The sequence below is a fragment of the Sus scrofa genome, chromosome 14 (genome assembly GCF_054392235.1).
Source record: "Sus scrofa isolate SSC_HxYL_T2T_F1_AM1 chromosome 14, Sscrofa_HxYL_maternal_Yorkshire_Landrace_v2.0, whole genome shotgun sequence".
In the NCBI taxonomy this organism is placed as follows: Eukaryota; Metazoa; Chordata; class Mammalia; order Artiodactyla; family Suidae; genus Sus; species Sus scrofa.
This window is the reverse complement of record NC_139396.1, coordinates 35,424,005-35,449,208: the sequence shown is the minus strand read 5'-3', so window position 1 is coordinate 35,449,208 and position 25,204 is coordinate 35,424,005. Positions and strand designations below refer to the sequence as shown.

The window sequence follows — 25,204 nt, the reverse complement described above, 5'->3', positions numbered from 1 at the left end:
AGAATCCTTGTACTGAATCTTTGTGCACCTCTCTGATTATTCCCTTAGGGTAAATACTGAGAAATGGAATTACCAATTCAAAAGATATTTAAAATACTTTTTGGATGAATGATGCCTTTTGATAAATATTAACAAAGCACGTTCCAGAATGGTTTCCAATACATATGCTTAACTAACATTCACTCTGGCTCTTTGGGGGCATTGTTTTTAAACTTTACCTTTTTGGCAGTTTAAAAAGATATCCCGGAGTTCCTGTCGTGGCTCAGTGGAAACGGATCTGACTAGCATTCATGAGGATGCAGGTTCGATCCCTGGCCTCGCTCAGTGGGTTAAGGATCCGGTGTTGCTGTGAGCTGTGGTGTAGGCCCAAAGCTACAGCTCTGATTCGACCCCTAGCCTGAGAACCTCCATATGCGGAGGGGCGGCCTTAAAAAAAAGACCAAAAAAAAAGATATCCCTTTATTTTAATTTGCATGTGTTTGATTTTCAGTGAGACTGAATTTCTTACATTTTTTTTTCTTTTGTGAAATGCCTCTCAGGTCCTTGACTCATTTTTCTCTTGAAGTTTTGTTTGGTCTTTTTTTTTTTTTTTTTTAATGATCCCTGAAAACTCTAAGTTATTAGCCTTTGTCACTTGCACACAAATTTTCCCTCGCTTGTTATTTAACTTCGTTTATAGTATGTTTTGACATTCAGAATGTTTTACACTTTTACTTGGTCAAATTTTTCAGTCTTTTATTTTATGCCTTCTTCCATGTTTAAACAAAATGTCTTCACAGCTCTGAAAGAAAATGATTGAAGTTAGTTTTAATTGTAGACTTAATTGGAAGACAGTGGAATTAGAAACTGGCAGCAAGCATTTTGGGGAAAGTACAACCACTAATTAAGTGTGAGCTAGTCTTCCCCATATGTGTGCATCAGAACCACCGTTAGGGCTTTGAAAAATTTGCCAGTTCTTGAGTCACTCCCCAGAAATGCTGAATCTGAAGCTTAAAAAAAAAGGTGCCTTACCCAAGTCTACAGATTTAGGAACAGAGCCAAGTTGCACGTGATTTTTTTCTTTTCCACCTGCTTTGAGCAGTAAATTTTATTAGTGTGGTGGGTGTGTTTTGTCTTACTCTTTACTGTCTGTTGACTCTGACAGGAGATCAGAGTGCTTTCATGACGAAGGGGATTCAGAGCAGAGTGCTGGGGAGCCCTCACCACATTACATGGTTCCCAGAAATGCCAATCTCCCAAGTCCGCACTGAGCAGATGTGCATGTGATTCTGGTCCAGCTCGTGGCTGACCCGCATGCTTGCCTTGGTATCACTACACTTTGGCAAGTGGACTTTTTTTTAATTGGAAGAGATAATATAATCTATTTGAAGAATATCTAGAATATATTAGAAGAGACAATGTATGTGCAAATAATGAAGGTAATACCTCACATTTGTATGTTTCTTTTATATATGATAGTGCTCATTTGAAATGAGGTGTAGGTCTTACAGATGAGTGTTTGCAACTTGGGAAAAAAAAGTCAAACCAAAAATGTTTTATATCTCTGATCAAGTTTAAGTATACTTCTGGGAGTTCCTGTTTTGATACAGCAGAAATGAACCTGACTGGTATCCATGAGGATGTAGGTTTGATCCCTGGCCTGGCTCAGTGGGTTAAGGATCTTGCATTGCCATGAGCTGTGGTGCAAGTCACATTCCTGTGGCTGTGGCGTAGGCCAGCAGCTATGGCTCTGATTCAACCCCTAGCCGGGGAATTTCCATATGCCACAGGTACACCCTAAAAAGGAAGAAGAAGGAAAAAAAAAAAGTACACTCATCTTTCTATAGCCTGGAATTGTCTCATTAAGAGGTTTTATAAGGAATTTGCCTACAAATCAACCTCTGTTTTTTCAGTGTCCACCCCAGAAATAGCATCCTGCATTTTAAGGAGCAGCCAGTCTGCTCTCCGGAGGTGTGTGGAAGGCGCAGTCTGGCCTGGGCTTTGGGCCAGGAACGTAGCATCTCAGAGCCTTGGAAATGATAGTGAAGCCACTGTGTTACGGGGCTGTGAGGAGGATTAAGCGTGGTGATCTAAGTCCAGTGTCTAGCAGCTGGCAGCTACCCCATTAAAGTTGGTGGCATCATCCCCCACTGTGTTCACTGCTCTGGATGATTTGAAGGTGGATATTTGGGGGCTAGGGGCAGGAGGCGGAGGGTCCCAAGGAGCAGCCCCTTTCTGTGTTTGAGTTTTCCCTGATGAGTGTGAGAGAGAAATTATATATGCTCCCCCAAAAATAGATAATATAAAAACACCGAAACACAAAGTGCTAAATTTTTTGTTACAGATAATACACTTACTATTTTTAAGAAATCACAAAAGGGAGAGACAGTGGCCTCAAGTATACAGTTTTTAATATCAGTTTCATGTATAAAATACTCAAACCAGATTTGAATGCATCTTAGGTAATTACCAGAATCAGAAGGAAGGATCATGTTGCTAAAAACCTCTATCCTAACCAAGAGGCCGAGCACATATGAGGGGATTAAGTGCTCGCAGGTGAGACCCAGTCCATGGTGGATCTCAGGGACCAGGGAGGCCATAGTTTTTCCTTCATGGCATCCTTGTGTTGTGCTGGAGGCTATGACTGGAGATAAACGGTGGATGAGACGCTCGGGTGGGGACCGTGCAGCACCTTGGCTGCCATGGGCATCCCAGCCAGTCAGGCAGCCTGGCCAGGTCTTCTCCGCTGTGAGCCTCAATGCCAGCTGCACAGGGTGTCCTCACCTGTGCTGCCTACCATAACACAAGGGGACCTAATAGCTGATTTGCGTGGTCTGTAGGCCCCTTTCAGCCCTGACATTTCATGATGAAAAGCCAATTTATTGATGATTGTGGGCCAGGAGAATTGAAAGAGGTTGAAAGGGATCCTGAGTTCTTTTCTGGCTGAGGTTCCTCCAGAAGTAGAGCAAAATGAATTTCTTGATCACCATCCAAGAGGAAGAGTTTATCTTCGGACCTCTTTCCAGTCTTCTTACTCATCTTTACAGGGCAGGACCTTTGCCAGCTCATGGCAAACTTATAAACTAAGCAGTTTCTCCTTTTATGACCCAGGATGTCTCCATGCCCAGCACAGTGTCCTTCATATCGTGACTTCCGGGGGTACAGATCCTTACAGTCAGGGTCCCCACTTAGCCACCCAAGACTTAGAGGGGGTCTCTAGGTCAAAGCGTTCCATGTTCACAGTCCACAGTGGTGTTTGCACAAGTATTACTTTCCATTTTGTTCACAGACTTAACTAGTATCTTTGTGAGCAATGCCTGGTGCTGGGCTCTTGGGCAGTATTTTTCAGACTTCAGGTCACTCCCCAATAGTAGGCTTTGACCTCAGTTTAATTGGCTACAACCAGAATTCTAAAAATAAAATAAATAGAATAAAATAGAAAATATCAAAGCACCTCACATACTGTAAGGAAGTATTATTTAATAATAGTAAATGGTTTCAGTTTTATGTGTGTAGGGGTGTGTGTGTGTGTGTGTGTGTGTGTGTGTGTGACTATAATGAGTTTCAGGTGGAAAATGTTTTTCTCACTCTGCACTGTAGTCAGAAAAGCTTATAAAACAATGCTGTGTGGCCTCGTAATCCCTTATCTGCAACTCCACATTCCAGAATATGAAAGTGTTTCCTTAAGTTTGGCATAAGTTAATTTGGCAGCAAAACATGACCTAAAATGATTTAAGGGTATTTATAGTCTTTCTTTATCCCACTTACTGTGAATATTTGTACACTTAACTGCAGAATGGAGTTCTACTTTTGACCCCATTGGGCTTTTTGCACTTAATTACTTTCCTAAGAGCCGAAAAATTCTGACCATAGGGATTGTGGGCCTGTATAACGGATAGAACAGTTTCCATTCATTCAGCAAACACCTAGCGAAAACTTACTGTGACCTTGGCGTTGCGCTGGCTGTCAGGTGTGGAAGGGAGAAAGGTTGGTGTGAGAGGAGTTCCTGGGGAATTTCACAACCCCATGGGTGGAATAGATTTGGGGCCCCCAAAGCTGGCCTTGAGCACTGTCCTTCCATGTCCTTTCTCTCTGTTTGTTCATCTGGACCCTCAGCAACAGGCGTTTTTCTGCAGAAGGCTTCTCAGTCTCTTACCCCACATTTCCAACACGAGTTGACGCCAGCACTTCAGTCCAGCAGGTTAACAGTCAGGCTGCAAACTCCTTCCTCCTGCATTTCTGTATCCTTAGAGGGGCCTCTGTCTCCCTCACCTGGACACAGCCTTGTCCTTGTCCTTGACCCTGTTATGCATTGGTCAGTTTCTGTTGATTTTTTCTGTCTATAGCCCCTGTCTCCTTTCTCTTCCATCCATTCCTAGCACCATCTGCTGCTACTGGTGCTAATTATTACTTATCACCTGATCTAGAATTGTCTAGAAGAGTAGCTGGGGGAAGCAAGTGTCTCGGGGTCATAATGACCGGGGCTCAAGTTGTACTCCTTCCCCATTCTGGCTGAGGGGCCTCAGGCAGGTCACACAGGATCGGTTTTCTCACTTATAAAATGGAGTTGATGATAGAGATGTCATGAGTTGTAGTTAGGAATAAAAACATACACACCAAAAACAATATTGAAAGATAAGCCGCAGACTGTGTGCAGAATCTGTGGGGCATGTAACTAACAAAGGGTTAGTTTTCAGCATTTATCAAGAACCTCCTTCAAACCGACAAGGGAAAAAAGACCCAGGTTTTAAAAGTGGGCAAAAGATATGAACAAGCAGTGTCTAAGGAGGAAATCCAAAGACCAATAAATACATGAAAAGATGTTTGATCTCAGTAGTAGTCCAGGAAATACAGATCAGAAAAAGAAATAGGGTTTCCCTTCTATCATGTGGCACAGCGTGTAGGCACATACGTCAAGCAGACTCCCATTGCTGGTCTGCCCTTTTACAGAGCAAATCAGAGAAGCTGTGTGTGCCTGTTCCCCAGCAGTTCTATTGCCAGGAGCGCTCTTAACAGCATTGTTCTTAATGACAGGAACAGTGGAAATAACAAAAATACTGTTAAAAGGAGAAGGGATATTCATTCAATGGAATACTGTATAGCAATTCTGTACTGCACAGAACTGCATTTGCATCATTGTGGATAAGTCTGAAAAAAATGTTGAGTGAAAAAAATATGTAGAATATCTACAGTATGAAACCATTTATATCATGCTTAAAACATGCTGAACCATATGTATTTATATTATAGAGTTACATATATATGTATCTACTTGTGTATGTGTGGGTAAATACATATACCTAGCATACGAGTAAATGTCTTTCTAGCAAAAATATTAAAATACACATGGGAACAATTAACAGCAAATTCACGCAATGGTTACCTCAGGAAAGGGGAATGGAATGTAGAAAAGTACAGAGAGGGTTTTAATGATATGTTAAGTGATTTATTTCTCACAAAGAAAATGAAGCTATTCATGCAGAAATGTTAAGTTTTGACAAAGTTGGGTGGGTATATAAGCGTTTCTTGTATTCTTCTCTGTACTGATGTGCTTGAAATATTTCATTTTTAGAAAGCACTTAACTCTAGCCTGGCACTCAGTGAGCATATAATAAATATTCCTCTGTCTCATATGGAAGATTTCTCAGATTTCCTTTTTGCTGCCTAATGGAATTCTGTTCCCTCCATGTGGCCATTCCAGATTGGACAAGGTCTTGGCACCCTCATGAGGCTCTATGACCCTCTACTCCCTGACCCCAGACTCTTTTTCTAGCCTTTGCTTCAGTGCTTCCCTCATTGGACCTGATGGTCCAGCCATGGGGCTCCAGGTCATTCTTGATGCTTGATGCTTTTCTTCCCCTTTGTCTTGACCTCTGTGGTTTTCTTGGCTGGAATTTCCTTATCCCAACTCTCCTTTCATCCATTCATCCATCCACCCATGCATCCATTCATCTATTTGTTGAGCCTCTTCTGTGTGCAAGGAACATACAGCCTCTCCTGATTTCCTCTGCCACAAATAGTCACAACTTTCCCCAAATCCTCTCAGTGCTTTATACCTCTAAAATGGTATTTATCATATTACATTTTATTTTATTTTGCCAGATTAGGCACCAAGGGGCAGGTACCATTCTATTCATTTTTAATGTTTTGCACTTGTAGGAGCTCATTAAATATGCTTGAAGAAATACGTTTCAGATTATACATCCAAAACATTGAAAGCAGTGTTAACATTATGGTTTAATCCTCCTCATTTGAATCTTAAGTATTTAGTGTGTTCAGCCCATTGATTTTAGTGAGCATATCATGCCCTTGCTTCTATTTGTCACCTGAAGGAAGGAGGGGCGTCCTCCCTCAGCCATCCTGCCTCTAATTTACTGAGAACCCTGACTCCAGGGCACTGGGTGTGAGGTCACCTCCCTAGGGACTTGGCATGTGGTTTGAGAAGGAAAACAGTGCCGCCCAAAATTAGTAACAGGACAAGACAGTGTGAGGTGTGGGTAAGTAAACAGCGCTGGCAGCATGATCTGAAACCGGCCTTAATGAAATAGCTTGTTTCATGCTTGGCTGTGTAGGACTGCTTTTGAGAGATTCGTTCTTTTGCAAAGGGATCTGGGTCAGAATTATCATTTTATGTCAGATTTGGTTTCTGTAAAATCTTTTTTTTTTTTTGGCTCAAATAGATATTTAACAACATCTCTGTTATAGAAGCTGATACACGGGGTGGATTTGAAGATGTCTTCTAATATCATTTTATGAGGTGTGAGCCTGAAATCTTTCTGACCTGACACTGAATGGAATTTTCTTAGCAGTTTTTCAAAACAGGTGTCTGTGAATTCTGAAAGCCACCAACCTTCTTTGACCCCTTGTTTTCCAGTACATTCCCAGGAAATGTTTTTTAATCTGAGGGTCACCAATTAGTCACAGGTTGTTTTCGTGCTTACGCCTCATACAGGGAAACTCAGGTTGGAAAGAATCTTTGGTGGACCTTGCTCTTAGGAGTCTCTTCTATGCCTTCTGTGTCAGCTTGAATCCTTCCAGTGATGGGGAACTCACCACTTCTCACTGTTGATGACCTTTACATGTGGGATTAAACTCCTGGTTGTCTGAATGTAGTGGGAGGGCTGGGCTCTCCTGGAAGTGGTGCCCACAGAGCACTCTAGGGAGGCCCATTCTCCTTGCAGAGTTCAGGATCTGCTGACAGATCCAGTCTTTTGGGATATTGGGTCTATTGTGGCTTATTTGGAGTCATGGCATCATTGGTGCCTTGACCTCAGGCATGCGGATTCCTATTCATTTAAGATTATTGTGAATGATGCATCTGTCCTCTGAAGCAGCCAGTAATGGAACCCAATTCTGGCTGTGTGAGTGGGGGGAGGGGTGAGAAGAATGAACAGAAGGTATAGGGAGAATTTGGGCTCCTGCATTCATTTGGACAGGAGACCAGATGAGCAGAAGGAAGCTGTAGAGGCCCTGATAAAGTCCCCCAGCAGGAACAAGCTCATCAGTGCTGCAGGTATGACCCTAGAACCTCCAGGCAGCCTGCGGCCATGTCAGTGCTCCTGATTGGCTGAGACCAGAGCACGTGCCCCCTCCCCTGCCCTGTTGTGTTCCCAGCAGTGGAACTGGATGGAGCTTTCTACTTCCCATATGGGTGGTAGCCTCCACCTGCTACCAAGACTGTTCACATGGGAGGCTAGGGGTCTGGCCATTGGGGAGATGGCTGTTGAACTGCTAAATGGGCCAACAAGGATTCCTTTTCAGTAATAAACTTTAACGAGGTCCTGAGGTCACCATATTGAATATGACTCCACCCAAAAAAAGAAGAAAAAATCGTTGGCTTTTTCCTGTCCTTTGCTTTAAGCTTTGGCTTGTGTTTTATTGGCCAGGGAGGTAAACACGAGTTAGTAATGGAACTGCCAGCTTGGCCCTGCCTCATACTTCGACCACGTTGCCCCTGGCATTAGGAGGTATTTTGCAAGGGACAATCAAGTTCCTCCTAGACCGTAGGCCTCTCACTTGTACTGCACAGTCTCTCCCTTCTTGGGTCATCTCAAAGAGGGGCCAACATTGTTGTTGGAGTTTAAGTATTGATGTGACCTTCCTAATGCTCAGAAGCATGTTTTCTCTGTCTCTGGGTTGTATGGGGTGGGACAGAGCTCTTGGAGACCCAGGAACCCCAGCTCCTGCCCACCCTGAGCCCCTTTTACTTGGCTGAGCCCCTTCCCACCCTGGCTCCCTGCCCGAGTGTCTCCCTATCCCACCGTCTTGGCTGATTTCTGCCTGGGTTCCCCTCTGCACCCACCTTGCTCCTTGTCTCCTGAACACACATCCCTTTCTGCTTTGAGCCTCACAGGTATTCGATCCACACTTTGACCCAACAGAGAGGTCTTTAGGATTGATGACTTAGATTCTAGAAAGAGTCCAGTCTGGACTCCCTAAGGTGTACGGACATGGATAATGGTGCACTCTTTGTGATGTTTTAAAAGGGCCACCATTGTAAACACAACTGAGGCTTAAGAGCTGAAAGTCAGTAATGGATTCATAGCAGGCTTAAGTGAATGAATGGTAGCTGGTTTCTGGATAGTTAGTAGCCACAGATGACTGAGGGGAAGGATCTTATAGACAGCAGTAATGTTTAAACTACTGAAAGACTTGTAAGGCCCCTGATTCGGATGATGCTCCCTCAGTCTGGGGCCCTTGCTGGGCCAGGACAGCTCTTGAGTGTGGGACTGTGAATCATTCTGGGGTGCTGAGGGTGGGGCGGAGTGGCCAGAAGAAAGCATTAGGAAGTTAGTTCAGAGTCATGTCAGATGGGAGGAAGTTGGTTCAGAGTCACATCAGCCCAGCTTGTAGCACAGATGTGGACAGAAATGTGGTCTGATTCTAGGGAGCTGGGATTTTTTTTTTTTTTTTTAGTTCGGTTTGTTATTCTGTTTGGATGGATGAGAGATGGATTGTCTCACCAGCCTGCACATTGGGAACTTTCTCTGATGTCTTCTTGCTCCAGTTAAGGAGCATAGGCTCCATAGTATGAGAGATGGGACCTACACGCCTGCCCCCACCACAGTGGTTGTGTGACATCATGGAAGCCATTGACCTTTTTGGTAAAGAGGGCCTGATGGTGCTTCCCCTTTAGGGATGTTATGAGGACTCAGTGGGATGACACAGGTGACAGAGCATTTAGCACTCTGCCAGCCGCTTCAGTTCTGTCTTGGGAGAAGGTGCTGATTGCAGTCAGAGCAAATTGTTCTTCAGGTATGAATACTGATGCATTCTCAGAGGTCAGCTCACCAAGTCCCCTGAGGTCCCATAGCTACTGAGTGGAAGAGTGAGGACCAGTCCGCACACCTCATGTTTCCCAGCCCTTTCCCTCCTCAGCATCATCTGGGATCCTCCACAAGGAGCATCACACTTAACATAAGACAAAGACAAAGGCACCAGTTACAAAGTTCTTCTCTTGCATTAAAGTGGTGCAAAAGCCACATAATTATTTTATCAGTAACTTATTGCCAGATGCAGATATTGGCTGCAATATTTTCATCTGCATATTTTTGATCTTCTGCACTTGAGTCTGCACTTTATATCAGGCAGTAGTTCTTTAAAAATCAGATTTATATGTATTTTTCTTTTGCTTTGAAATTAGAGTGGTCCCTTCATGAAATGAAGTCTTCTATGTCAAGATCTTAATCAGGAGAATAGGGTCTGTCCATACATCTGAAAGTCTTGTCTTGTAGCCCTCTGAGCCCTCCACCACCACATGTTCAAGTTGAGATGGAATTCCAGGAAGGGCTGAAGGAGGTGGGAGCTTCAGCCTTCCATGATTTCATGACAGCAAGATCAGCCGCCCCCCAGTCTCTAGCCCCAGCAATATTAAGTGCCTCCTCAAAAATAAGGTCACCGCAGCACCCACCACCACCAGCACATCTAATAGCCAAAATAGGGACAGATGTAATAATAATTGCTGCCAGAGTTCCTGTCATGGCTCAGTGGTTAATGAATCTGACTAGCATCCATGAGGAAGCAGGTTCAATCCCTGGCCTTCCTCAATGGGTTAGGGATCTGGCATTGCCGTGAGCTGTGGTGTAGGTCGCAGATGCAGCTCGGATCCTGCGTTGCTGTGGCTCTGGTGTAGGCCGGTGGCGACAGCTTCGATTTAGCTCCTAGCCTGGGAACGTCCGTATACTGCGGGTGCAGCCCTAAAAAGCAAAAAAAAAAAAAAAAAAGAAAGAAAGAAAAAATAAAAGCTGCCGTTTATTGGTCTCCTCCTACGGCCCTAGCCTCATGCTGGACAGTTTCATACATCCTCTCCAGTAGCCTTCCTGACTCCATGAGACAGGTTTGAGTTCCATTTTAAAGATGAGGAGATAGAGACTCAGAGAAATTAACTGGCCTGAAAGATAGATAGTAAATGGTGAGGCTGGGATTCAAAGCCAGTCTTGTCAAAAGGCCATGCTTCTTGAGAGGAAGAGAAACAGAAGGCTTCTCTTGGTTGACCTTGGTCGGGCACAAATGTGGCTGCAGGTTCCACACTGTAAACCTTGCCTTCTGAACTTTGTAGGCAGTAGACAGACATTGCCATTATTTCTTGGCACTTTCAGGTAGGGTTAGACAACCCTGCCTGCCTTTTCCTCTTGTAGATGGGCACCACTTCCCCAGGATGCCCTTCCTGACCCCTCCAGCCTGGGCAGTGCCTGCTCCTCGCACTGCCTTGCCTGACAGCACTGCCCAACAGCATCGCCTGCTGGGCTGTGAGCGCCTGGAGGGCGGGAGCCACCTCTTATTCCCGCATCTCCCTGTGGTGCCCAGCACCTAGTGAGCTCTCCTAGATACAGCAGCCATTGAATGACTGGCCAGCGAGGATGTGGCCAAGAGGAAAATATCATGGAAATGTTGACCCAGAATGGGATTTAGAGCCTCCCTCACCTTACAGATGTGCAAGGTGGTCTCATGACTGGGGGCAGTGTCTCCTTCCTCTCAGTGTGGGCAGAGCCAAGCCTGGCATCCCGTCTCCTTAGGACTCCCAGCACATGCGCACCTCATTGCAGCCCAATGCCCCTGCCTGGCCTCAGGCTCAGCCCATTGCTTCAGCATCCCCAGTGCCATCATGTTTCACTGGTCCTCTGTGTTCAGAGTTGCCATTGTGGCTCAGCTGTAACGAACCAGACCATCTGTGAGGATATGGGTTCAATCCCTGGCCTCGTTAAGTGGGTTAAGGAGTTGGTGTTGTCGTGAGCTGCAGTGTAGGTCAAAGACTCGACTCAAATCCTGTGTTGCTGTGGCTGTAGTGTAGGCTGGCAGTTGCATCTCCAATTCCACCCTTAGCCTAGGAACTTCCATATGCTGCAAGTGCAGCTCAAAAAAAAAAGCAAAGACCACATTGAGAAGACAGACGGCTAATCACTAAGGGTGCTTTTGGCTACAGGTGCAGAAAATGCACTTCAGAGTAGCCTATGTAATAAGAAAAATGTATTATGTCATTTAATAGGAAGTCACTAGGTAATCACTCTAGGATTGGTGAATTCGGTAGCTCAAAGATGATGTCATAGACCCAGGCTCCTTCCATCCTATTGCTTTGCCATCCTCAGAACATTAGGCTGGGTCCTGTTATGGTTGCAAAATGGCTTTCACTGATCCCAGAGTAATTCTGCAATATGACAGTGTCCAGAGGAAGAAGAGAAGGTCTCTCTCCACATGTCCCTCTTGAAAAAGGAGGAAACTTTTCTCTAATTTCCACCAGTAGACTTCCACCATATCCCATTGGCCAGAACCTGTGCCTAGAGTTAATCCCACAAGAAAAGGGTTGTTGAAATTGATGCCGGCAAATTAGAATTCACCCTGAGCCTTGAGATCCGTCACTTCCCCCCGGGGAGGAAAATCATCACTATCAGTGTTCTGTTAGCAGGGAAAGAGGGGTGGAGGATGTGGTGGGTGACCAGTAACCACAGCCCCAGTGTTCTTCGGGGAGACCCTTACCTCACACCTCTTCCAAGGGTAGACTCAGCAGTATTTGAACAGTGAGGCCCCATGCAGATTTGGTTGGAGGGACAGAGGCACACTATAGAGAAAGACCTCTGGATCCGGGAGCAGAGGGAGGAAGGGGCAGGACAGAGGAGAATGAATGTATGTTGGGTGGAGAGGGAGCTGGGTTAATGGGCTCCACTTGTCTGCACATCAGCCCTGGAGTGAAGGCAGGTACCTGTGCGAGGCGGTCTTGTCTCGGTTCCCTCACCGTCTCTAAGCAGGGCAGGACCCATCCCTGCGGGATAGGACTGGCCAAGTGACCTCCGAGGCCTCTGTTCTGTTTCAGATATTTCTGGCGTTAAATCTTCTCAGAGGACACAGCGGCCGCTACGCCGCTGCCTCTGTTAGTAGCAGACCAAACTACTGCACTGACTCTTTATTTGAAGTCTCCCCTTTCACTGAGGAGGCGGCAGGAGCTAGAAAGCAGATGCTATCAGAGGAGGACACCGGAGACCTGGGTATATTCCTGCCTCCGCTGGGGATTTACTTTGTAGCTGAGGTAAGTCATTTAACCTCCCCATGCTGCTTTCTAGTGTGCACAACTCGACTTGATGCCACTGAAAGCTTTTTCCTCTTTCTGGCATTTCAGATGTGTCTGTCTCGGGTTGCCTTTATGAGGGCTGGGCGGCATACAGTGTCTTATCCCGTTAGGGTCCTTTTCAGCGACTGCAATAATAATGACAGGCCACAGCTCTGACGAGCACCTCCATCACCTCTGACACCCGCCTCGGCCCAAAGCTGACGGTGACAGATACCGATGATGACAGCTAGCACTGCTAGAGCCCCTACTGTGCTGAGTGTATCTGCAGCCGGATTTGGGCCCTGGCTATTTAGTGCTCAGACTTCCAGAGTCTTCCACAGGTCAGCCAGGTTCAGCCTCCGTGTTTATCTGCAGTGTGATTTTCTTGCTCAAGTGCTTTTATTTATGCAAACATTTATAAACCACCAAGGCAGTGTGTTGGCGAGAGCCTGGGTTAAGGACATTAAAACCCATTTGGCTTCTGCCCCTAATTCTACCCCCAAGTGGGTTGCAGTTTGGGAAATACCAGACGTGCGGAGTGCCTGCCCATGGAAGTGACATCTTGACACAACAGCTGGACTGGGGAAGACTGAGTAGCTGAGAGCTCTAGAGCGTGGGCACGATGTAAACGGCAGAGGGGTGAGAGCTGAGTCAAGCCCAATAAGCCTTTCTGTAGAAGATGCAGTGTGAGGTCAGGTGTGAGGGAGGTGGGGGGATGATGGAGGCTGCTGCTGCTCCCAGGTCCACACTGGCTGCCCCGGGGATGGGAGTCTTCGAGGAGCAGTCTTTGCTGGCTGCCCTAGGGACAGTTGACCCAGTGGCTGGCCTCTCTCCCTCCCCTCTAGGAGGGGTTATGGTGGACTCTTTCCTGGGCCCCACGCTGGGTCTTCATCCACCCTGGTGCCCCCCTCTCTATCACTGGCCCCTCCCCCGCTTCCGCCCCGGCCAGTGTCATTCTGTAAAATGAGGGAAACTAGCTCTTCCCTTGGGATGGCTTTGAGGATTAATGCAGTATACATACCCCCTTCACATCTAACACACATGTGCTAGGCACTGTCATTGGGCCAGCTCCCCTGCCCAGGGCTGTGGGCTCCTTGAGCGCAGGAACAGTGCCACCTGGCACCTGGCAACACTGGGCAGGTGTGCCACAAATACCTGTTGAGTCAAAGAATGAATGTGGCCTGTGCCAGGGATATAGAGATGGGAAGACGTGGCCTCTGCCCTTAAATAGCTCACCTGGCACAGGGGCTCCTGGAGGTCAACTTGTAAAGGTCCTGGGGCGAAGCAAGCACTGGTGCTCATGGAGCTTCATACAGGTGGCTCTAGGGTGATAGGGAGGCAGTGCCTGAGGCTCAGGAAAGCCAGAAAGGAGAGCTTGGAAGCAGGAGAAGAAGGTGACGGGGGACAGAGGAGGGTGGGGATGGAGCAGTGAGGCTAGCCCCCACAGGGCCAGAACTGGGAGATGAGAAGCAGTTTAGGGTGCAGCTGGGGGCACTAGACCCCAAGGACTTGTTTCTGAGGTGCAGGAAATTGGGATTTGCCTCAGAGATAGAGGATGAGTATCTTGCGGATTCCATTATTGAGCAGATACTTTATTGCATAGCGTAAGCCAGTGTTTCCTTAGGAGTTGACCTATTATAAATTTGTGAGAAGACAAAGGATGTTACAATTCTCTTCCATCTGGGGTGTGAGTAACCCCCCTTCCTATGAAGCTGGCAGCAGTCCCAGGACTGACGGAAAAAAATGGAGAACCTTCTCTGAGCCTTGGGAAACAGCTAAACTGTTACTGGCAAGTGCCTCTTTGTAAAAGGGAGAAAATAAAACCCACACATTAACTCTGAAAGCTGGTGAAGTCTGGAAACTTATTTCAAACAGACTTGGACTGAATCAGAAATCCACCAGGCTGGTGGGTGGAGTTCTAAATTTACACCTTCATCTCACCATTAAGACCGGATAGATGTTTCATTAGCGTGAGGTGCTATGTAAACATGCAGAACTTTCTGAATAAATATTTTCTTTTCTCCCCCCCCAGTTGGGATATGCTCTGTGGTAAATAGTGTACCTCTTAGAGACAGGAGAGCTTTATTTTTAAATGATAGTATCAATGCTACCTAAATTCTGGGAAGTGCTGAGTGATTGAGGCTTGAAGCAAGATAGTAGCCTCTGTTTGTGCGCAGCAAAGTCAAGCACGGCTGCAATCGGATGTGGCCAATTGCTCTGAGCTCTTGAGGGCAGTGCGCACAGATGGTGTTCTGGCCAGATTTCCAACTCCCTTGGTTTGGTAAATACTGATGGTTGAAACCATAGTTTAATTAGGTCAGTAAGCACTGTTTGTGGGTGGGCCAACTGTAGAAAATCAGAACTGGAAGATAGGCTGGCAGTTACACTGTGTTACTTATTACTCAGTGTATGTGTGCAAACTGAGGCTCAGAGAGGCCCGTGCAAGGACCTGTAGTGAGACCTGACAGAGACAGGACTAGGGGCTGGGACTTAGGGACCCCCACTGAGGCCCTTTTTGTGCCAGACTCTTTACTTTCTCAATGTTATTGGTTGTAAAAGTAATATGTTATTAAAGGAGCTTTTTTTAAAAAAAAAATCTTTAAAATATATATTTTATATTAATATATATATATTTCTGCATATCTTGACAAGAATTAAATTATGTAGTTGTAATCATAGTAGGCATATAATTCTGTGTTCATCTTCTTATTATGTTCAAACCACTTTCCCTTGTGGTTATGTTTTTCATAATGACTTTTAGGACAGTTCACCAGCATGCTCATCAATACTAAACCTTCCCTTCTTGTTCGGACACTTAGGTTGTTTTCAAATTGTTAACTTTGAGCAAGTTCCTGGCTCTCTTCCTGCATAGAAACATCCCCAGGCCCTGAAAGGGAAGCCCACACAGGTGGAAAGGGAAAGAAAGCTTTGAGCTATTTTGGGGAGAGCTCACTGGGGAATGCAATAAAAACATGTAAATAAAGCCTGAGTCCTAGGGAGGAGGCTGCAGTCCTCAAACCCCACAGTTCAGGCCTGTGCACCCCCTGCTGAGGTGGGGCCCTCAGGGAGGGGGAGTTTGCAGGAGGAGCAGGGATAACAGGGTGCAGAGGCAACTGGGCTTTCCCCTCTACCACCACCAGGTCTCAAAGAGGGAGGTCCCGAGAGTGGCCTGTTCTGTGGTGGCAGCCTGCATGTGCCCGCTGGGACAGGCGAAGGATCTGAAACTCTGAACCCAGGAAGCCTGGGAAGCCGGGGATGTCTCCCGCCCCCTGCTTAGTAGAAAGAGCGGTGGGCAGGAAGCTTAGCTTTACTTGCTCATCTTTTTGATGCGAAGCTGGATAGACATTTTCCAAAGCGCCCCCCCCCCCCAGGGACCCACTCTTATCCTTTCTAGCTTCTCCAGCTCCTTTTCAGTCTTTGAATCCTGAGTTATCAGAGTAGCTGCATGGCCCAAACCCTGTCCAGTAAATCCTGGGTTTTGTCACATCTTGGCAGAGTGTCCCAATCCAGAGGGACTCAGGAAAGCTGGGGCGCCAAGGGCAGAGGGGAACTTGGCGGGGGGGGGGGGTCAATCTTGGGGCCAGGGCCCTTTCTGTAGGTGGAACCCACCTGATCTCAGCTCAGATTTTTATTCACCAGCTGTTTAAACTAAGCCTTGCTGGACTCTCTCTCCTGCATTACAACACGGTGTGAACTGCTTGCATTTTCTTGTTTGAGCCCTGCAACACCATGGTGACAGGTTCTGGATTCCGAGTTGTTAGTGAGATCTTACAGAGAGGGAAGCTGGGTTTTGCAGACACCCCCACTGTGGCATCTTTCTGTGTTCAGAAAAATCCTCTCCTCAAATTTCCTTCTTCTGGAACACAGTGGCACGTTCCAGAGGTAGAAGGAGCTATCTCCAGAGCCCAGAGTGCCCTGATCTGACTTTTGGCTCCCCTCCACCTGGGGTCCCTGGCCGTCATTCTTTCCAGGTCTTAGCAAAGAGAACAGGCAGGCAGGAGCATCCTTAAGTGGGTTCCCTGAACTGTGCACAGCCTCTCTGGCCTGTTGGTGCCCCATTTGGTTTTGAAGGACAAGGAGCTTGTGCTTCTGCCACCTTTGACTGAGGCAATGAGACTACAGGCCGAGTGGCACTGGGGGAAACAGTGGGACTAACATTTACTCCTAATGAACTATTGCAAAGTTAAGTCCTCTACTAATTAATGCACATTAAAGCTCCTCTCTCTCCATTAAGCCGACAGGGCTTATTCTTGTTTACATCTTCTTTGATTGTAAGGTTCCTTTTCAACTTGACGGTCAGAACTCCGGGTGGAGGGCTGTGGGGAAAAGAGAGAGAATCTAGGCTCGGCGAAGCTGCCACCAAGGGCTCGTCTGAGCCTGCTGACGTGGGAATTCCTGCGATGGAGCAGCCCCAGGACAGGAAGCAAGGCAGATGCATTTAATTTCTCTATTAAAATGAGTTAAATGCCCACAATTTTGGTGAGTGATCAAATCATATTTGAAATACACTGGGCCAAATATATTTGTGATGAACTGCTGTGCAGATAATGGAAATCATTTCAATAAAACTCTCATCCATGTTAGGACCTTAATCAAGGGATAACCTATTTGACATTGGATCACAGATAACTGAGTAATTCTGCCCCTGCAGGAATACATTTATTCCATTTGAGTCATTAATGCATTAGGAACCTGAGGTCATGCTAAAGTTAAAGTCTGTCTTCTGGATTTCTCTGGCACCTTCGCTTTTCTCAGAAATCTTAGGTTTTTCAGAATTTGGCCTTTTGTGCACTGAAACTGTGCCATTTTGAGGAAGATAGCCTAGAAAGTAGGGGCTACCTCTCCTGGTACCCTAGAAGTTCCCTCTGTTACTTTTACCTGAACTCAGTGCTGTCAGCTTTACCAAAAGTTTTGCCTTGGAAAGCTTCATCCCAAGTAGCTACCAGCCCCTGAGTTTCCTTCACGACTATGTGCCATCGATAGGTCCTGTTTATTCTTTTGTTTTAATCTACATGGATTAGTTTCCTTGTTTGTAAAAGGAGGGTGAAAATAGCTCTATTCTCCTCTGCAAAGAGCTGGGCAACACGAACGAGCCAACAGTGCCTGAGAGGCTGGCGTGAACTGCACAAAACTGGTCTCTCCAGGTTCCCTCTGGCTTCTTCTCTTTCCGACTATATTTTGTGGGGCTGGGGCTGTCTGTCTCCTCCCCCATATTATTTCCTGGCATGAGCCAGTGCTCAGCAGAGACTTCTTGGCCGGGCAGCTGCACAGAGTGGGTTGTGCGGATGGCTCTGGAGAGCAGCCAGGGAGGGCTGCCTAGCTCGTCATCAGCACGATGAGCTGGACACAGACTTGAACCAGTGGCACACGCTGCCTTTACATCTCCAAAGGTTTGATCATTACATTCTTCTGGGAGAAACAGATTAATAGTTAAACTGCTAAAATGAGCCCAATAATCAGGTCAGTGGAATTGCAAGCAATATCTCTTTTGACATGTTCTGATTTCTTTTTTCCTCTTTCCTTACCTTCGTCCTAAAATCTGTCCTTTCTTATAAAGAGACAAATCCCTGATTTGGCATATGCTGTAGCTTGGACAAATTGTGTGAGAAGAGACCTCTTTTTGTTAGTTTGCTAGGAAAGCTGTCTTATTATGGGGACAAAAATGACGGAAGAGGCTGGGTTCTTCTAATTAGACCAACAACAACAACAAAATGTCAATTAAAAAAATGCAAGTCAGAGTCCCCGTCATGGCTCAGTTGAAACGAATCTGACTAGTATCCATGAGGACGCGGGTTTGATCCTTGGCTTTGATCAGTGGGTTAAAGATCTGGCATTGCCTGAGCTGTGGTGTAGGTCGCAGACGAGGCTTGGATCTGGTGTTGCTGTGGCTGTGGTGTAGGCCAGTGGCTACATCTCTGATTCCACCCCTAGCCTGGGAACCTCCCCATACCATGGGCACAGCCCTAAAAAAAAAAAAAAAAAAAAAAAAAAAGCAAGTGGGTAGTTTTTCTTGCTTTTTGATGTGAGTTTCTGCAAATATTTCAGGGTATTGCTTGCTTTAGGAAGGGTGCTGATCTCAAGTGTGCACTTCTTTGGGGGTATTTTGGGTACCTTTTGGATTATTTTTTTAACTTTATTGGTTTTTTTAATTACAAAATGTTACTTGGTTTTGTAACAAAATTAAAAAAAAAAATGTATAAAGTAAAACCACATTCTCCCTTTTGTTCCTTGCCTCTCTCCCTGCTCCAGGCCCCCATCCCCTCCCAGAGGTGACAGCTATTAACTACTGATGTGGCATCGACTTGCAGACTCTTTATGTTTAGTCAAACTCATATATAGGACACAGATTTTATTTCACAAAAATAGCATGATAGGAGACATATCATCTGCAACCTGCTTTTCTCACCATGACCATATCCCAAATCAGAAATACAGATCTACTTCCTTATTTTTAAAGACTGCATTTATTCCTTTGTTTGATGTAATCGTAATCAAACTATTTGGTGATGCACCAGGATTTATCCCTTTATTCCCTTGCCGATACATGTTTAGGTCATATCCCCCTGCCCCTTCCTTCTGTGGGTGCTGACCAGCAAGGAGAAGCCACCCTCGCACAGCTGTATACACTGGGTGTCTGCTCAGAGGTCAGTTTTTCTGCAGGGGAGGAGGTCTCTCCCTGGGGGCAGGGTGGAGGGGGCTGGGGCTTGGCCCCTGAAGGAGCAGTGTTCAGGGCTGAAGAATGGTCAGAGTTTTAAGGTCCACTGGTGCCCTGTTTCTCTGCCTTGCTCATTCTCCCCTGTGGTCCTTTTGTGGCGCACGGGTCTCTTTGCCTTGGCCATCAGCCAGGGTCGGTTGCAGTAGGCTGCCATGGGGACAGAGCCCCCATGCTTTGGGGGCTGGATAGAAAGGCTGGGTGTCCACTCTGATCCCACATGCAGGGCTGGCTGAACAGGTGTCCCCCTCCTCACTCAGAATCTTTGGCATGCCAGGAACCTCCAGATGGGCTCCAAATGGCCAAATGCTAGGATCTTCCCGATTGCTACTGTGACTAGCCCATGCCCCTCATCTGGGGCAGCCTCTGTCAGGCACAGGGGACCCTGGGCCAGCAAAGCTGGGTGACTCCCATCAGTGCCGTGTCTAAGTGGGCCCTTGGATTTGGGGGAAAATAAGCAGGGGCTCTGTCAGAAGACACCGAGGTGGGGACTTTGCTAGAGGAGGTGGTAGCCAGCACGTGTTGAGCTAAGGGAAGTGTGTTCCAAGAAGGGTGTAGCAGGTGCAGAGGACCTGAGGTGGGGAGATCTTTAGGCCAGGAAAACAGGGAGGCTCTAGGACCTGGAAGCAGGGTGGGAAGCTGGACAGTAAATGAGGAACAGCTTCAAAGGGGCCAGATAGCCAGAATGGAAGGCCAATGGGCTTGTACCGCTGTCTGGCCCAATATGCATCCCACCCTAAAGCACTGCCAGGTATCAGACTTCCTCTCATACGAAACTTCTTCATTTGGGGATCTTGGGGGTGGAGGAGAGAAATACACACTGCTGACTCTGAGGCGAGAGTGCTTGTAAGCAGGACCAGGGTGGGGACATTTATGAGAGCTCTCTGGGCTTCATTTCCTCATCTGTGAAATGGTGACTCCAGTCCACAGACTTATGGTACCCATGAAGTTGATGATGTTGATAAGGGCTTGGGGTGCATAGTAAGAAACTCAGTATGTGCCAGTTCTCCTTTCCCTCTGGAATTCCCTCCCCTACTTTATCCTCACAAATGAAGTTTTAAAAATAGGTCTATCTTCCAAGTAGACTCAGTAAGACTCAGTAAATCCTAGAGTAAGGTACCAAGAGAGGTTGCAAAATACATTTCCCCAGAGAGCTTTGGCAACACAGTATCTGGAATGGCTTGGGGTCAAGAATAAGGTCAAGGGTGAGGCCCTTGCACCTGAGGGCAAGCGCTCTCCACACTGTCCCAGGGCCAGCTGGAGCCAGTGCTCTTGAATGCTCAGGCTGCTTCCAAGCTCAACTTCTCTCCTGTGCATCCCCTGGGGTCCTGCTTCTGAGGAGCAGAAAAGGCTGAGCGTGCAAGGGTTCCCCCCTCCTTTAATTTTAGCAGCAGCAGACTGCGTTTTTTCGCATTGACACAGATTGGAGCGGTTGCCATGGGGACCAGAATCTGTGCCCAGATTCGGTCTGGAGCTGGGAAGACAGCGGAGGATTCCTACTTCATAGAGGGGGCTGGGGGGACACAGAGCCTCAGGCTCCTTCTTTGGCTGTTCTAGCAGCTTCAGCCAAAGGTGACCCAAGGAGGACTGGGCCTCGAAGGTCACCTCCTCCTTGGGGTGCTTGCTGCCTGGTGCAGTGACATACCAAGCCATCACCCACCCGGAGCCACTCAGCTTCCTCCCACTCTCCCTTCCTGGCATTCTTTGAGGACAAAGATAAATGGTTTATATGGGGAGGGGGGGGTGCAGTCTATAATCCCCTGTCCAGAATGCTGGGGCCATTTGTGTTTCGGATTCAGTTTGGGGGGGTTCAAAAGGTGACTTCTGCATGTGTGTATTTTACACGACTCTGAGTGTGAGGTTTCAGGCAGCACCTGCAATGAAACCTGTGAGTTTCCAAAGCAAAGAATGAGAACATGCACACACGTAAGGTTACAAAGAACCTCCTATCAGTCAAGGGGAGATATCCCTGCCAGGAACTATGAAAAAACTTCTGGTATCTCGAGCTTCTTGGATTTTGGAGTTGTAGATGAGGGTCATAGTTCACAACTATTTCTGCTTTGCCAGCACTTTCACATTTGTCATCTTGTTTTATTCTCTCGCATACCTGGGTGTTACTCTGTTGATTTAACAGATGGTAAAAGTGGGTCTTAGGATAATGGACCTCTGGGATCACAGTAAGTGAGTCCTAGTGTGGGGATTCAAACATGGGCCATGGAAATCCAAATTCAGTTTCTTTCAATCATACTAGGTTTTATGGAACTTGGCAGAGAAATAGTTTGCTTCTAACTAATAATAATAATAACACTTAATACTAGGAACTAACATTGATAAAGCTTGTAGGACAAGCTGGATGTTATGCAGAATGCTTCTGTGTGGAGTCCTGTGTTACTCTATGGAGGATGCTCTAGACTAAATGTTGGGTCCACCCAAATCCATATATTGAAATCTGAACCCCCAAGGTGGCCCTATCTGAAAGTGAGGCCTTTGAGAGGTGATGAGGTCATGAGGGTGGAGCCCCCATGAATGGGATTAGTGTCCTTTATAAAACGGACCCCAGGAGTTCCTGTCGTGGCGCAGCGGAAACAAATCTGACTAGGAACCATGAGGTGGCAGGTTCGATCCCTGGTCTCGCTCAGTAGGTTAAGGATCTGGCTTTGCCATGAGCTGTGGTGTAGGTTGACGATGTGGCTCGGATCCTGCATTGCTGTGGCTGTGGTATAGGCCAGCAGCTGTAGCTCTGATTGGACTCCTAGCCTAGGAACCTCCATATGCCACAGGTGTGGCCCTAAAAAAGGCCAAAAGATAAAAAAATAAATAAAGCAGACTCCAGAGAGCTCCCTGGCCCCTTCTTCCTTGTGAGAAGATGGCCAGCACCTTGATCTTGACTTCCAGCCTCCATAGCTGTGGGAAGTAAATGTCAGTTGTTGATAAGCCCTTCCATCTGAGGAATTCTGTTATAGTAGGCCGAATGGACTGGGACAGAGGGGTTTATTAGGTATAGTGATCAGCTTGGGCCTCATGAGAAGGAGACCTTTGATGGAGGAGATTGGATCAGCTCTCCAGGCCTGTCCTCCAGCATAGTAGCCGCTGGCCACGTGTGGCTACTGAGCACTGGAAACGTGGCATGTCCACACTAAGATGTGCTGCAAGTGTGAAATGCACAGCAGATTTCAATGACTTAGAATGAAAGAAAAGAATGTGAAATAGCTCATAGGTAAGTTTTGGTTTTATAAACCAAAAATTTATGTTGGTTACATAGCAAAACAATAATATTTGGATATATTGAGTTAAAGGAAATTAATTTCATCTTCTAAAAAACTTTTTAAAAATATGGCTATTAGAAGATTTAAATTTACATATGTGGAATGTCAGTTTAAAGTACATAGTGTGAAAATAGTTACATCTGAGACTGGCATTTGTGGCTAACGTTATGTGTCTGGTGGACACTGCCGTGCTAGGTGGGGCCTGCTAAACTGGGAGGGGCTGGAGAGAGGACTGGCATGGGTGGAACGCAGTGAGGGGGGTAGGGGGGCAGAGACTCCTAGGATTATGAGCAGAGAGATGACTTGGGGCTAGTGATATCCTGCTGGTCAGCTCTGGCTGCCATGACAGAGTAACACAGACTGGGCGGCTTAAACAACAGACTTTGAGGAGTTGCTGCTGTGGCGCTGCGGAAACAAATCCGACTAGTAACCATGAGGTTTCAGGTTCGATCCCTGGCCGCACTCAGTGGGTTATGGATCCAGCATTGCTGTGAGCAGTGGTGTAGGCCACAGGCACAGCTCGGATCCCACGTTGCTGTGGCTCTGGTGTAGGCTGGCAGCTGTAGCTCTGATTTGGCCCCTAGCCTGGGAATTTCCATATGACGTGGGTGCAGCCCTAAAAAGCAAAAAAAAAAAAAAAAAAAAGTTAGAAAATTAAAAAAAAAAATAAACAACAGACTTTCATTTTTTCTTGAAGTTCTGGAGACTGGAATTCCAAGATCAAGGTATCGGCAGGGATGGTTTCTGGTGAAACCGCTCTCCTTTGCATTTAGGGTCCGCATGCATGGTGGACCCTAAATTCCTATCCACAAATTCCTGGTGTCTCTTCCTCTTCTTATAAGGACACCACTCATCATGGCTCAGGGCCCCACTATTATCACCTGATTTAACCTTAAGTACCTCTAAAGGCCCCACCTCCAGATACAGTCACATTAGGGGTTAGGGCTTCAGTACATTTCCGGGAGAGGGGGGGACACATTCATCCTGCAGCTCACCCTCAGCAGCCATGTGACTGTTCTGCCATCGAGCATGGGGGCAGGTCACTTGCAGGCAGGACCCTCCTTGGCTCTTCTTCTTGTCTCCACTTTGGGCACACAGTCAGCCCCCAGACATTCTCCTTCCTGCACTTGTGGGCCCTGGACATCCCCCAGAATCTTCTAGGAAGCTCTCCATCGTGCTTCTTAAATGGGATAACCTTACCGACCCCTCTTGTGTGCACATGCTCGAAGCTCAGGACTCCATCTAACTCTCTTAACCACCCTGAGTGGGGAGTCCATCACCACACATAGTTTCTAGGTAGTGCTGAAAGAAATGCAGTGACGTGCCCATGGTTACACCGTGAGAGAGGCTGCGCTGAGACCCCTGGGCCCTAAGCCTGTGCTCTGGCCACTCACGTTGCAACATGGATGTCCTGGCCACTGGACATAACTTTCCACTCTTTGGAGCAGCAAGAGAGTCCAACTCTGACTTGTCAAGGACTGACCTTCCTCACCCCAAGGGGCTGGGAGGTGAGGTTGTCCTGGGTAAGCTCACAAGAGGTTGCTCATGGGCAGCAAACACCATGCTGACCGAGGCCCTGGGTCCTGGCTGGACGTAACTGGACCCATCCTTACTACCCTCCTCTGGCTTTCATCAGGTACCTGCTCAGTGCTTGGGGCACTTTACTTCATTATTGTGTTTTAACTTCAATTTATAGCTTAGAAAATTGAATCTCAGAGAGGCAGAGACCAGGTCACAAGACTAGTGAGACTCTTACCCAGTTGCTGGTCTGATCCGGTCTGTGTCTCTTCCCAGTGTCTGTGGCACCATCACTCCTCAGCTGGTGGTGTAAAGATCAGGCCAGTGACCTGGTGGTCAGGACATCTGGGTTCAAGTGACTTTTTACAAAAAGTTTTTTTTTTAGTTCCCTTATTGTATTTTGCATCTCTGCTTGCTTAAGTTTTACATTTTGTATTTCTTTGCTCAGTGTTTCCTGTAAGTTATCCATCTTTGCCTCCGGTTTATTTCCAATGTCTTGCATCATCTTCAGCATCATCAGTCTAAAGTCTTTTTCCTGGAGGCTGAAAATCTCTAGATCACTTAGCTGTTTTTCCTGGGTTTTTTCTTGCTCCCTTATCTGAGTTATAGTTCTCTGCCTTTTCATTTTTATGGGTTTTTGGTGTAGTCTCCTTTTTTTTTTTTTCAGACAATAGAGTTGTAGCCTCTCTTAATTCTGATGTCTGCCCCCCTTGTGGCTGAAGTTGGTACAGGGGCTTGCTGTAGGCTTTCTGATGGGAGAGACTGATGCCTGCCCACTGGAAAGTGGGGCTGACTCCTGTCCTTCTGGTGGGTGGGGCTTTGTCTCTGGGTGAGATTAGCGGTGACTGGGTGCCTGGGGAGTCTTTAGGCAGTCTGTTTACTGATGGGTGGGGCTGTCATCCCACCTGGATTGTTGTTTGGCCTGGGGCTTCTCAGTGCTGATGGGTGGGCCCAGATTTTCCCAAAATGGCCACCTTTAGAGGAAAACACGCTGATTCCCGAGAGCTTTGCCTTCAGTGTCCTTCCCCCACAACAAGCCACAGTCACCCCCTGTTTTCCCAGGAGATCCTCCAAGAACTGCAGTCAGGTTCAACCCAGATTCCTGTGGAGCCTCTGCTTTGCCCTGGGACCCAGTGCACATGAAAGCCTGCTTGCACCTTTCAAGAATGGGGTCTCCTTTTCCCCCAG

At 46.8% G+C, this 25,204-nt stretch overlaps 1 protein-coding gene across 2 annotated transcripts in view; it reads left to right on the top strand.

The window, feature by feature from the left end:
* Positions 1 to 25,204, top strand: part of XKR6 (XK related 6) — a 294,250-nt gene that overhangs the window by 113,908 nt on the left and 155,138 nt on the right. Inside the window, exon 2 of one of the 2 annotated variants that reach the window (XM_084997809.1) lies at positions 12,287 to 12,499. The exons of the other annotated variant lie outside the window; for it this stretch is intronic. The gene's annotated coding sequence lies outside the window, so the exon portion shown is untranslated. The remainder of the gene's footprint in view (positions 1 to 12,286; positions 12,500 to 25,204) is intronic. 2 annotated transcript variants of the gene reach the window in all.